This window comes from Dermacentor andersoni, chromosome 9, assembly GCF_023375885.2.
Source record: "Dermacentor andersoni chromosome 9, qqDerAnde1_hic_scaffold, whole genome shotgun sequence".
Classification (NCBI taxonomy): Eukaryota; Metazoa; Arthropoda; class Arachnida; order Ixodida; family Ixodidae; genus Dermacentor; species Dermacentor andersoni.
Genome location: NC_092822.1, coordinates 26939007 through 26952285, shown reverse-complemented (window position 1 = coordinate 26952285; position 13279 = coordinate 26939007).

Below are 13279 nucleotides of genomic sequence, written 5' to 3'. Positions count from 1 at the left end.
GCTCTTCAACAGGTAGCCGTTATGGAGGATCAGCCAAAAATAAGGAAGCACGCGGTGAGAGCAAGTTTCCGAAGGAAAGAAAGAATAAGTGCAAGACAAAGCGCAATAATAATGTGTAATCGGCAAGCTAAAATATAATTGAATCGTAAACAACCGAATTCAACACACTAACTCTCGTCTTCTCAGCGTTTTTCTTTCTAGGTTGAAGTACCATGTGACGTCATTTCGCTAACAGCGTAAAACTAACCTGCCGAAGATGAAACGCGTGCCCTTGACCAAATTGCTTTCCTAATTCGTCCGATTCATGGCCAATCACCCATAGTGCATACACTCTTAAGCAAAATTACACCCTTTTGCCACACAACGATAATCGTCATCTGTCTTATCCGCATTTCCTTTGTTTAACGCGGCAAGCACGGTACTTTCCAGTAACGAACGGCATGCGCGTTATCAGAATGGCGTAGCATTCCCGACAGGAAAGTAGCGGGTGCGGCGTTTTCAAGAAAGGAAACGCAAGCAAGGCAGATGACGATTATCGTTGCGTGGCAGAGATACACCCCAAAGGGTGTAACTTTGCCTAAGAGTGTATGAGGCACTAAACCAAACCAGTGCAGGTCAGCCGTCTAAAAGTCGGTCAGACACTAGTGCCACTTCACAGTGGTGCACTCTAAAAAAAAGTTTACACCCTTTGGGGCTTATCTTGTCCCCCCAAAATAATCGTCATCTGCCTTGCTTGCGTTTCATTTCTCGAATACACGGCGCTCGCTAATTTCCTGTCGAGTATGCTGTGTCATGCTGATAACGCGCAAGCCATTCGTGACTACGAAGTACCGGGATCGCAGCGTTAAAGAAAGGAAATGCGAGCAAAACAGATGACGATCATCGTTTGGGGACAAAATACAACCCAAAGGGTGCAAACGTTTTTTTAGAGCGCAGGTCGCTTTTCATGCACAGTGATTTGATCTATCGCCTTGTTCGTCTGACTTCGCATTCACATGCCTGGCCGCCACTACGACGTCGCTTCATCTTTGTACTGCATGAATAAGAAGGTCAGCTACATCGAAATGGCAGTGTTGGGATAGTTGATTAGTATCCTCGCACAATTAAATTTCATTTGGGAGAGGAGCGCTGTCCTGCCACTTTTCTGTCTCCTCGCTCTTTCGTGCGTGGGCTTTCTGCTTTTAATTGACGTCAGATAATTGGTGTTTATAACTAAGTTTATTCTAAAACTCATGGGGGCTTACACCATACCTGCGAGGAGAAGCGTCATTTGGGGGAGAAAAATAAAGAAAGGATACATTTGCATGATAGTTTTTCTTCTTTTCTTTCTGACAAATTTATCAATTTCAGTAGCAACTGCAATTTACTAATACCATCCAAACATTGGCCAATCGCATGTAGTGGGCATGCACCATCACAAAAAGAAAACCAAACAAAACCTAACAGTAACTTCACTCTCCAGAAATTCAATTTCTTTTCCCTCGAGCACATTCTCGGGTACATGCCTCAGACTTTTACCGTCACTGGGCTGATCTGCCCCTTTCAGTCCATTCTGTGGAGACGCGGACACGATTGGTTGTTTTTTTTTTATTTCTCGCCGTTTCTCATGTTTAGATAAAAGAAATTGTGATTACCATTTTCACAACTTGGAGTAAATTCTTTCATCTCGAACATCATCTTTTTAGGGGGAGGGGGGTGAGGTGGGAGATTCCTCCTTAACCCTGTCGCAGGATTGCTTGCTCTGCCATGGAAGAATTCCTACTTCAAGGAAACATTAAAAATAAATTCTATTATGAAAATTTTCAGTCATTCGGTTTCTTATAAAGCTTTCCATGGTTATTAGTAAATACTAAACGTCTTTTTAATGTCATTTGTGACGCTTGGTCAATACCGAATAGTGGGTTTCATAGACCACAGATTATATTTGTGCAAACATTACTTGAACCACTAAATGTGCAAATTCGCGAGGTGCTTCATGATAATACGCATTCAAATTACCCAGAGATCAGGTTCGATGACATTTTCCCAAACCACGCGAAACTACTCCCTTACGGCATCTTAAACGCCATGTTGCAAGACCACCTAAGCAGCCTAGAAACAAACGTTATCATTGCAACAGATGCCTCACAGTGCGAGGAAAAAGCTGGCATTGGAATATTATGCGTTGCATATTGCAATCGCTCAGTTGAGCCCTTTGGCGCGGCCGCGCAGCCACCATTGGGGGTATGAGCCATCATAGTGGCTCATACCCCTACACTAGAGTTTTATGCGTTGCATATTGCAATCACTCAGTTCAGCCCTTGGGCGCGGCCGGGCAGCCACCATTGACCTTTAGCGCAACCACGTGACGTGACGTCACGACAGCCGGAGGAAAAGCTGGGCCCCAACTCGCGCGCAATATGCAACGCATTCTTGGCTTAACCAAGCTAAGCCTGGCCATTTTTTTGTCCTGCACTCGACTGGTCTTTTTCTTTAAGGTTGCCTGATTTTGTGCCTATTTTTCTGGCCGAGTTGTTAGCAGTAATCCTAGCTTTACGTAAATTAGACCCAATTATTACAACGACTGCCATTCTGACTGACTCCCTTTCAGTATGCTCTTGCATTACCGCTACTAATGAGTCACCCATGCTAAAACTATTCCACTTACTAGTTCCAGTCCATGTGCAATGTGTTCATTTGATTTGGGTGCCAGGGCATAAAGGTTTGTTTTTTAATGAAACTGCTGATTCACATGGCACGTGCATCACTATCCGGCCCTGTTCTTCCTATTCTACCAGTGACAGCACAGATCACGGCGGCAAGATTTCGGATGCGATCAATAAGATTAGCCTTATCAAACCCACATTTGACTGCTTCTCCAGAGTATAAGCACCTGGCATTTCCCTGGCATAGAGAATCCTGTGACACAAAGATGCTTGAGGTCTGCCTCACCAAATTACGCTGCCGCATTCCCTCCCTAAATTTCTATTTACACAGGTCGGGTTTGGTTCCCTCCCCCCTCTGTTCTTTTTGTAATGAGGAAGAGACGATACACCACTTTCTTCTATCTTGTCGCCGCTTTACTGCGGTTAGAAAAAGATGGTTGGAAATACCTTTTCGAAGAATTGGCCTGGACTTGACAGAACCTGCAATTCTTTCGTTCGGAGCGTCCACTTTGGGATTCAGCCACAGGGATGCATGCTTCGCTGTCCGAACATTCCTTACGGAATCTAAACGAATGCCCTGCTAAATTCCTTTCTTTTTGTTTTTACTTTTAAATTAATTATTACTCATTCAATATGACCTTCCTGATGTTATTTAACAGGTAATTATGCGCTATTCAATGCTATTTCAATAGCTATTAGGAAATTTATGCTCCATAATAATTTCGAATAATCCACCCATTTCTTGGCCAATCCCCCATCGTGGGTAGGAGCCACACGCATCGCAGGCTACAACAACAACAACAACAAGGCTGGCAGGTGAGCTGGCAATTTTCGCTTCGTTTGTTTTACTTGCGCCCACGAAATGCGGCGTGGAAAATGGGGTTATACTTGAACGGTGGTTTCGCTTCAGAAAGTAGCAAGAAGTATACTCTGTTCGCGCACTTAGTAGAGTACACCGCTTTGCCACACGCCCGGCTTTAACCATGACTCGGGCCATATGCCAGTACGCTCGTTCACCAATTTGCATAGTTCGTTTGCTCCTATTCACACATTTGAGCCTCGTGGCGCCTACGCGCCGCCCTTACAGAGATACTGCATGATATTCAATTGCATATCAACGAATTTTTTTTTTGAAGGCGACACAAAGTCAATAGAAACACAACAGCCCTTCTGTAATAGTTCTTTTTGAGGGCGCGCGCTACGGAGACGCTAGTGACGATCTTGAGGGGCACACCATGTTCCTATTAGACTTTTCAGGTTTCATGAAGCTTCGTCTCCCGCGCTCTCTTCCTGCGTTATCATGTACGCGGCCACGCGTTCTCCGTCACCACGTGCAGCAGGTCCGGTTGCCCGATTAGCTGCATGAGCTTTATGCCGCGAAGCTACGGTTATTTTAACCGCGTGACAGGTTAAAAAAGAAAGAAAAATAAACAGGCCATCGTCTCAACTGTTGAATACCACGCGTCCAAGCTAAGGTTAGCAAAGTTGTTCAACGAAAAAAAAAAGAAAGGTTAAAAAAGCGCATCGCAACATACGACTGTAAAACACACTGTGTTCAGTCGTTAGAGGTCTGACGACGGAACACCATGGGTCTTATTATTGTATCTTGCAACGTGTTTTTTTTAATTTTTTTCCCCCTTGAACAGCTTGGCTAACGTCAGACGGGTCACCCTGCAGACTATTTGCACGTTGTGTCACACGCACACATACACGATTAAGCTTTGACAACTCTGTCAGAGATTAGCGCATTAGATAAAGGCCTCGAACAGGCCGCGGTGGCTTAGCGGCTATGGTGCTGCACTGCTAAGCACGAGGATTAAATGCCGGGCGCGGCGACCGCGTTTCGATGGGGACGAAATGGAAAAAAACGCCCGTTAAACATTCCCAAGTGGCCGAAATTAACGCCGAGTCCACTCCTATGGCGTGCCTCCTGATCAGATCATGGTTTTGGCGCCTAAAACACCGGAATTTAAGTTATTGTTAAAGGCTTTAGACTTCACCGCGATCTCACCGCGTGATCCGAAATGCGGCGAGCGCTATGACGTCATTGCGAGTTGTCTGCACAATCATCATCGCCGTTTAAGTCGTTGAGGTGCCAGGTCGAAAACACTGCAAAAGCCTGTCCCGACGATATCTTGCCGCTGTAAATTTTGCACATTTACAAGTACTATCAGTTCATCTTATTCTCCGTGACGTTCTTTTACGTCTATCTGTCATTCACGTTTGGGCTCGTGGAGTGATTAATGTCAAGGTATTTCGCGCCGTGATGAGAACCATTGAGCTTTACCACTATGAGTTCGAATGTTTTGTCATACCGGGCAGTTGTGCGTTGATACCTTGAACTAAGCAATAAGTGGGAAGTGCACCTGTTGCTACTTCGTGCCAAAGATTATAATGGTTACGAGTATTATTCAGTGACAAATATAAGAGTTAAACTGCGTGCTCCCTTTCCACAATCAACTGTAACGCCCAGACACGAGACGCAATTTCGCTAGATTACATATACGGCATCGATCAAATCTTGTCGGCTCCCGCAATCGTGTTTTCAACGGCCAAACCTAACTTGATCATACCGCACAGAGCGTTGCGGAGTTGCAAAACTATTTGCGCGTGTGCTGCCTAACTCACTGCGTGTATGCCGAGAGATGGCGCCAGATGCCCTGTACCCTGCAGGCTATAGGTAACTATTTGTCACCAATTAGTTTCAAAAGGGAATGCCATTAAATAATAATAATAATAATAATAATAATAATAATAATAATAATAATAATAATAATAATAATAATAATAATAATAATAATAATAATAATAATAATAATAATGATGATGATGATGATGATGATTATGATGATGATGATGATCTGCTACGGCGCAAATTTGAGTTATCAAGATTTCCTCGTTATCACGTTGTCTGGGAATTCGTTCAGGGTGCTCAAGTTCTGCGATGAAAGTTTGCCGCGTTCGTTATTCGTTAGCGGCGCGCCTCAAGTGACGTCACAGTCACGTGCCAACACCTGTTGACTGCCGGGAATGCTTTTTTTTTTTGCAGACATGTTTCCCACCAACGTCGGTGAGTTGACCGTCGCTTCCGCAAATGATATGCGCAGCGCCGTCGATTTGAAGGTAACCGTTGTGAGAGCTCGCACACTTTCTTTTGCAGCAACACCGCAGCGACCTTCCGCTGGCGTAGCGAGCGTCAGCGCCGGTATGTTCGCCTCGATTCTACCGACTTTCTCTGTGACTCTTGGCTTCCGTGCCCTTACTGTCAGGGCGACGTAGTCGTACTTAATGGACACCCGCCGTTATGGTGGCGTATAGGGGCTATAGCAATGTTAAGGGATAAGAAAAGAGCAGATTCGGTGAGGGAACAAACGCGAATAAATGACATCTTAGTTGAAATCGAGAAAAAAAGATGGGCATGGGCAGGACATGTAATGAGGAGGGAAGATAACCGATGGTCATTAAGGGTTACGGACTGGATTCCAAGGGAAGGGAAGCGTAGCAGGGGGCGGCAGAAAGTTAGTTGGGCGGATGAAATAAAGAAGTTTGCAGGGACAACATGGCCACAATTAGTACATTACCGGGGTAGTTGGAGAAGTATGGGAGAGGCCTTTGCCCTGCAGCGGGTGTAACCAGGTTGATGATGATGATATTGGCTATGGCGTGTTGCTGCTAAGTCTGAGCGTGCAGGATCAGATTTCACGCAAGCGTTTTAGTACCGCCATCTTGGGCTGTTGTCGCTTTCTCTCTGCAACATCCAGTCGCGTGGTACAACAGTCGTTTTGTGTTCATGAAAGTAAGTTATTTTCTGCAAGATAAGTTCGAACGGGTGTAAGACGCTATTAGATTATAGTGAGGTGGCTTTTAGTTCAAAAACACGCATGACTCATTGTATAGCGGTTGATACATACCGGTGTCACTAGCGCCCAGTGGCGATTGCGTTTGTTCTTTTCTTTTTTTCATCACTCTTGCTGTTCCTAGGTTTATGTGGCTGGCTCTTTTTTGTATGTGACTGTTCTGCATACACGTTGAATCTGCAGCACGTGTAATAAAAGTAATATTAAACAATGCGCGAAATGGAGACCCCAGTTCCCCTCCTAATTTTCATAATAAGTACTCCCAAGTCGAAGCAATTATGCCTGCTGGGCAAAACTTGACCTTGTATCGATGATTCTACGCCGGAACGTTCCTTCTTAACCGTATAGTACATACGTCGCGGTTTTCAATAAAGTGTGCGGCATTTCAGCCTGTATTTATCGCCTTTTGTTTTTACAGACAGTACTGGGTAAGTGTCCTGCTTCCTCTGGGTTGCTGCTCAGTGAATTACGACCTCACGAAGATATTTGGTTATGCCTCACTTTAACTTGCAGCTTTATTTACTCCGGTAAATTAAACCGTATATAGCGTGCAGAAGTCGCGCCCTAGTATAAGACGTACGCTCTAAAGAACAGCCATCTTTACGAAAACCCTTGTGTGTAAGACGCACTTTTGTATACGACGCACGTCTTATACAATGGTACACACTGTGCAACGAGATACTACTTCATCGCCTGTTGCTTGCTTGAAGATATCCGCCAATCGCGAATCGTGTCCTCAGTTATGTTGAAATGTCGGCCTGCCGCACGATTGATGTTTTGACACGCATACTCCGCAGCCGTCAGCTTGAACTTTGCCGTGTAACTGTTGCGTATCTTCGTAAACGGCATGTCGCAGTTGCGTGATGAACATCGCCAGAACACAAACGACAACACGGACAACGCTACGTACGTAAAGGAATAACGTTGTCCTCACTGCGCATGCTCCCAACGTTATTGAGTTTCAGCGATTCAAGTGCGCTTTGATAACGTACGTTACCGACGAGTTCAGCGTTCGTAACGTTCACGCACGCTAAGAAATAGCGTTCTCGAACATGGCGACACCCACGGATCCCCCGCTTCAGCGTGAATTCTCCTCATGGCTACTTTCTCATTGATCACCGGCGACTATTGAAACGAGGTTTCGCCTCCTCTAAACTCGCCTGAAATGTTATTTATGAGTTCATAGAGTGTCCAATTTCTGAGATCGTTCTGAGATTCCGGCATCTGTGTGCGTGAAAGAGACGCGTCGGTATACCAACTGGATGGTTCCTAATGGATTGCATTCGCTTGGATACGTTTGGCACAAGACAACAGACGGCGCTCTGTCTTCTAACCTCTTTCTTACATGAGCGTTTTCGCACGTTAAAAAGTCTTGAAGAGGTGCGCATAATAACGTCCGGAAAAGGTGCTTGCCTTTAATGTACATAAGAGAACAAACGCTATTCTAAAGCTGTCTAATAACGCAGCAAGGAGACAGTAGGCCACCAGAAGCGTTCAGAACCGTCTGTTTGCTGAAAGAGGCCATTGTGATACTGAATTTAATTTTGGGGTTTTACGTGCCAAGACCACGATTTGATTATGAGGCACGCCGCATAGTGGGAGGACTCGGGATTAATTTTGACCACCACGTGACCTCTAGCGTGCCCCGGATGTACGGGACATGGGTGCTGTTACATTTCGCCTCCATCGAAACGCAGCTGCCGTGGGCGGAATTCGATCCCGCGACCTCGTGCTTAGCAGCGCAACACCATAGCCGCTAAGCCACCGCGGCAGGCGATTGCGATGCTACGGCACTGCACCGTTCCACGTATAGGGCGCAGGCATGGTGAAACTGTCCATATGATAAGTCGCTCGGTCCTAATCGCGACAACAGTTTGTAGCAGACATTGTTACGAACGACCACAAATTATTGAACAGGAGGTACCGTATTTATTCGGATATAGGCCGACCTTTTTGTTTAATTCACCGAAAATTAGCTATTGACCTATATTCGTGACCAAAGAATCTCGACCTACATTGGTTAGCAAAGCTAGCTAATGGACCGAGCTGTGGCCGTGAAGTCAGTCCCAAGATTATCCACATTGGCTTTAAGAAGTGCTGCGCATCCAACGCACTGGTCGGCGCCGATGACGACGCTGCTTCGGGTGTATGCCAAGGACGAACTCCGCGGCAGTTCCGACGAGGATGTTGTTTGTGGCGTCGCCTAGCCAGATATAGTAACCGAGCTTACGGTATATAAGGGTGCATCATTTTCAAAGTTTTTTGCTTTTGTTAAAATATATTGGGTCGACATATTTTCGAGGTATGGTTTCTTTAATATATTTCTCGGCGAGTTAGACATGTAGGGGTCCCCTTATATTCTAGTGAATACGGTATCTGCACCGTGAGTTCAATCTGCGCAACAAGCGTGGCTTTTGCGGCAAAATAATTCGGAACGATCCTCGCTTGCGTCGATATATGTCTCGATACTGTATGTATAATTGATATCATCGTTTAAATTCGAATAGAAACGAATATTGAAACTTTTCGAATAGCGAATTCTCGGATTGGATAGACGAATCGAATAGCGAAAGATCCGCTGTTCCGATTTTAAATTTCTAATGAAGTCACAGGTGTGTGACGAAAACTGGACTGGTCGATCAGTCGTAGTCAAATGAAAAATGGACGCTGAAACGTGTTATTATTTATGTTCGTGGTCAGCATCAATTTTTTTTTCTTTGACTGTGATACTTCGAATATTCGCACGCCTCTTGTTTAGCAAATTAGCAACATACCAATAACAACATTTTAGTTGTTCTTCCAGTAGCAGTTAAAGCATCGCAACAGACGGAAAGCCCAGTACCAGAAGCGACTTCCGGTAGTTCTGGTTTTCTCAGCGGTAGTCCGAAGTCTTCTCGAAATTCCCATACCCGCCGTGGTGGCTTAGCGGCTATCGGGTTGCGCATGCTAAGCACGAGGTCGCGGGATCGAATCCCGGCCACTTGCGGCCGCATTTCGATGGGAGCGAAATGCAAAAATGCCCGTGTCTTGTGCATTGTGGTCACGTTAAAGAACGCCAGGGGGTCAAAATTATTCCGGAGTCCCCCACTACGGCGTGCCTCATAATCAGATCATGGTTTTGGCAAGTGAAACCTCAGAATTCAGTTCAATGTCAGATTCCCATGCATTTACAATAATGCTGTGTGAACTTTGTGCAGAGACGTCATCGTCGAGACTTCGAGCGTGCAGATAATAGTCGTCGCTCTTGTGGCGACGATGTGCCTAATATTCCTCGTCGTCGCCATCATATTAAGTGAGTTTGCCTGAAGAGGGTCATCTGAATACATTTTGCAGTGCTCCTAAGCTTGTCTCCCGAATGGGAAAGTGCGGTTTGGGCAACTGAATGCAGTGAAATGCCATTTCATTGAGGGTCAGGTTTGACAAGGTATTGAGCACTGCGCTGATTCAGAACGTCTCCGCTGTGATGAAGAACTGCTTTATGTTAATATGTGTTGCGTTCTTCTGCTTTACGCTTTATTATTTCTTTTTTTACTCGCCGTTTCTTCATAATGCCATGCTACCAACTAGTCTAGAGCCTAATTCTCTAAGCTCAATGCTCCTTTTCAGTGCAAGGACGTGAGAAACAAATAGACAGCACAAAAAAGCCTTGAATTTGAGTACGCGTTTATGGTTTGATGACCTATGAAAAAAGTCAGTTTCGCCCGAAAGACGAAGCATCAATTGCGATAGCAAATTAGTATACAGCTATACGAAGTAAGGATATAGTTTTAAAGGTGGTGTAAACTTCTAAACATTCGCTTACTGACTAAATTGACAAGCATGGTGCCACGCGTGCGCAGGCTGACATGAACACAACACACTCGATGACCGCGGACACTCGTTGTCAAAACGCTGGTGTGAAGGAGTGCGGCAGGAGCAGCGAGCAAAGTGACCTTCGTCCTGCCTGTTGCTTTAACGCAAATTGAGTGCCGAGAACACAGCGCCCACGAAGCTATGAGCCGTCGTCGCACCTAGACCCTGTCCCCAACGCAGATCCATATCGAGATAGGACCAGTGCGGCCGCGCCATAGGCAGTTGCCGCCAGTCTAGAACCAGAACCGGCCCAAGTCGTTTCGGTTCTAATACATGTGCCAACGTGCATACGGCAGCAATTGGCAATGGCCACGTAGATTCCAAAAAGCGCTGAACTGCTAGCGTCGGACGTTTATTTATTTATTAACGCGATAGCATTAAAGAGCTGGTGTCGGAGAAAAGCCGGTGTCGTCGGTGTCGGCGGCATTGACCGTGAGCGAAAAATGGCGGAAGGCAATTCATAAATAAAAACAACTTGCAAGATGGGCTGGGTGGGAATCGAACCAGGGTCTCCCGAGTGTGAGACGGAGACGCTACTACTCAGCCATGAGTTCGATGCTTCAAAGCGGGACAAAAGCGCCTCTGGTGAATGCGGTGTTGCCTTAGAAACATGCCGTAAAAAGTTATACTGTGGTGTATATCGGTAGTTATGAGCATGTAAATTGCAGAAGTCGCAGTTAAACGCGTAGCGAAGTACGTTTCCGCTACATTTCTTCTGCGCTTGGCGCATACGCAGAGCCATCTTGCGGCGAACACAGAAGACCCCCTCCTCGCAATGTACGGCGCTGCCCCGACAGGTAGCGCGTCACTCGCCCGCTTCTCCCCTTCGTCTAGCTTGAGCGCATTGGGGCCGTGCGTGGACCGGTGCGAGGATCCCCCAAATACCTTTGTGTTTAATAAGTTTTCTCGCTCTCTCCCCTTCCAACTTCCAGCGTGCGTCACTCGAACCCTTGTGTTTAGGCGACGCGGCTCTTCTTTCCGCTCACAGCGCGATTCCTAGGGGCAGGGTCCGATGCGGGACGCCTCTGACGTGATCGCAGCGCCGTAGCGCGTCTGGGGCGAAAGCGTCCCCTGCGATGGGTGCCGTGCTGCTGGCGAGGAGTTATGCGTCTGCGTGGTGCTCCCAAGCGAGCTAGAGACGATCATATCGAGGCGTCAGCCCCATGATCGCGTCCGCCTTCACGGCGCGTCGCCGCCCTGCTGTCCGTGCCGATCACGACGTTTGGCTCGCGTAGATCGTTTCTCCCTCTGAGACACCGAGTTCTTTGGTTCATTCCGCTTGCTCAGGCGCACGTTTCGTCATTGCGGGACTCAAGATCATGCCGAGCGAATGAGTTGGCGGTGCGAAAGGGGTGCGATAAAGCTATCGCGTTCCACTTTTGAAGCCGAAGCTTAAGCCAATTTTTATTTATTTATTTATTTATTTTAATAATTTATTTAATATACATATTTTGAAAGCCTACACAACAGAAAGGCGTGGTGAAAATATACATTTGCAGTACAGGATAAGAACAGAAAATCAAACTATAAGGCACTTTGAACGGCGACCTTGAGGTTAGTGGTGTCCCAAATTGGGACATTGGAGGCGAGAAGGCGGTTCTATTCATATGAACCGCCTGAATTGAATTACCTACATTCTTGGGGTTTATGTGCCAAAATCACAATCTGATTATGAGGCACGCCTAAGTGGAGAACTCGGGAACAACTTAGACCTCCTGGGGCTCTTTAACGTTAGCCTAAATCTGAATACACGAGCGCTTCTTTCATTTGGGCCCCGTCGAAATGCGGCCGATGCGGTGGGGATCGAACCCGCGGCCTTGAGTCAGATGCACCGCGGCCATAGCCACAAAGATACCCTGGCGGCTCAGTAAAATAATCGAACGTGGGTACCTCAGCGGGGCAGCCCGATTCTCAACTATTTGTCCACAGTCGCCATTGCATCACACGTGCAAATCTGAACAACAACGCGTGGTCACCATCGTATTCGTGACAACGTTCAGTGTTTTGGATGGATAAATATGATCCTGCGCAGTAGCAATTTATTGTTAACAGCGATAGTTCGGTAAAGCTGTCGTCGGAAGAAATGAGAAAAAACAAGATGGCAGACTTAATGCTGTAGTGGGCCTTTCTTGAATGTAGGTCGGCGTTCCGATATCGTGATGAGCTACATTCAGAAGACTGTGGGTAAACCCTTTCTCAGACATTGCCAGTAACATTGGTCGAACAAGCAATGCCGCCGTAGCCAACGTTTCGACAAGCGCGCTTGTCTTTGGCAGAGCTCTGCCTGACGAAGGCGAGTCCTCTTGACGAAGCATTGACTCCATTGAGAGTCCTCGTTCGATCAACGTTATTCTCTTCTTGAAACGGCACATCCGTGTGTATGTGTACGAGCTCACATTGAAGCTCGAAGAAAGGTGTTAGTGGTGAATGTTTAATACATGGGATATGCGCTGCTGATTTCTTTCGTCCGTTGGTGGTGTTTTGAGGGCAATGTATAGCATCAACGTATACGTTAATCAAAGACTTGTCAGCTAATCGATTTAGCCTGTGCCTTGGTTACTCTGATTGGTGTGTGTGTGCACTGACCAATCAGTGAGATTCTTGAGAGCAAACACATTCTTGAACTTGTTAGATCAAATTTAGTAATGTTCCCTTTGTTTTTGTTTTTTTTGGGGGGGGGACGTTCATGGGAATGGAATGTGGCTATAAAGCAGGAATGGGTCGCTCGTACGAAGAACACGTGAAACAGTACAGCGGCATTACAATGGTGATACAGGAAACATGCAGCAGATTGGAAAATGAGCATTTAATATTTGGAAATGTTATAGGGTATGCTTCATAAAATTTGTCTTAGTACTAGCTTAAGTGTAATATATAAACCATGTTTTCATGTACCCGAAGTATAAATTCAAATGCGAATTATGG